This window comes from Manis pentadactyla, chromosome 4 (assembly GCF_030020395.1).
Source record: "Manis pentadactyla isolate mManPen7 chromosome 4, mManPen7.hap1, whole genome shotgun sequence".
NCBI classification, from domain to species: domain Eukaryota; kingdom Metazoa; phylum Chordata; class Mammalia; order Pholidota; family Manidae; genus Manis; species Manis pentadactyla.
Window position 1 is genome coordinate 152759852 of NC_080022.1, and position 1005 is coordinate 152760856.

Genomic DNA, 1005 nt, shown 5'->3' on the forward strand with positions numbered 1-1005 from the left:
TCCCCCTGCAACCCTCCTTTCTCCCATCATTCCTGTTCTTTCTTCAAAGCTCAGTTTAGAAGGCATCTCCTGAAGGAAGATACCCCTCCTTTTTTAATACCCCCTCCACCCTTCATGTATGCTAGGTGCTCTTCCTCTGTGTTTTCAGAGCATCCTCTGCAGGATGCAGATTCTAATTCTAGCACATTCAGGAGTTAACTGGAGTCACAGGTTTATACTGTCCCTGTTATAATGACTGCGGTTTCTGGAGGGCAGATGCTATCCTGCTTTCTGGTTCTCTACATCCAGGCCTTCCAGGGCCTGACACCTAGTAGACTTCAGGAGATGGCAGTTGAGTGAAGAATGCATGCATGCATGCATGCATGAATGAATGAATGAATGAATGATGGTATAAACTTAAGGGGTCATTGATGAGCAACATTTATTTTTTGGTATGTCCATCTTTAAAAAACCCCAGTTCTAAACAAAGTAATAAAAAAAAAGAGGAAGAACAACCTGGAAACACAACAGGTTTCCTGGAGGAAACATCTCCTTCCACAACCCAACCCTATTCTCTCCTGCTATTGCATATGCCCATTTCTTCCCTCAGTTGCCTTCCTCAGTACATACGCTGAATGCACTAAATCATTTTTAGTTATAAGAGAATTTGTATTCCTTTAGCCTTGTTTCTTTGGACCTGTCTAGAGAGCTGTGTGACACTATATCTAGAGATTAGAATACGATTGCTGCAGTACAATGAAGAGAGATGACCTCATGCCTTTTTTCTGGCCTGAGAGCCCTAATTCTGAGCCATTTCCACCCCAACCTGTTTCTCCTCCTGTTTCCTACCACAGTGAATGATATCACCATCTGCCTACTTGTCTAAGTGGAAAACTCAGAATTCAGCCCAGACCTCTGGCTCTCCAATAGCTCCACCCACCCAAATTGGTCACCAGAGCTTGCCCAGTCTACAGCCTAAGTATCTCAGGGATCTCTTAACTCACCTTCCTCACCACTTAGCTACAA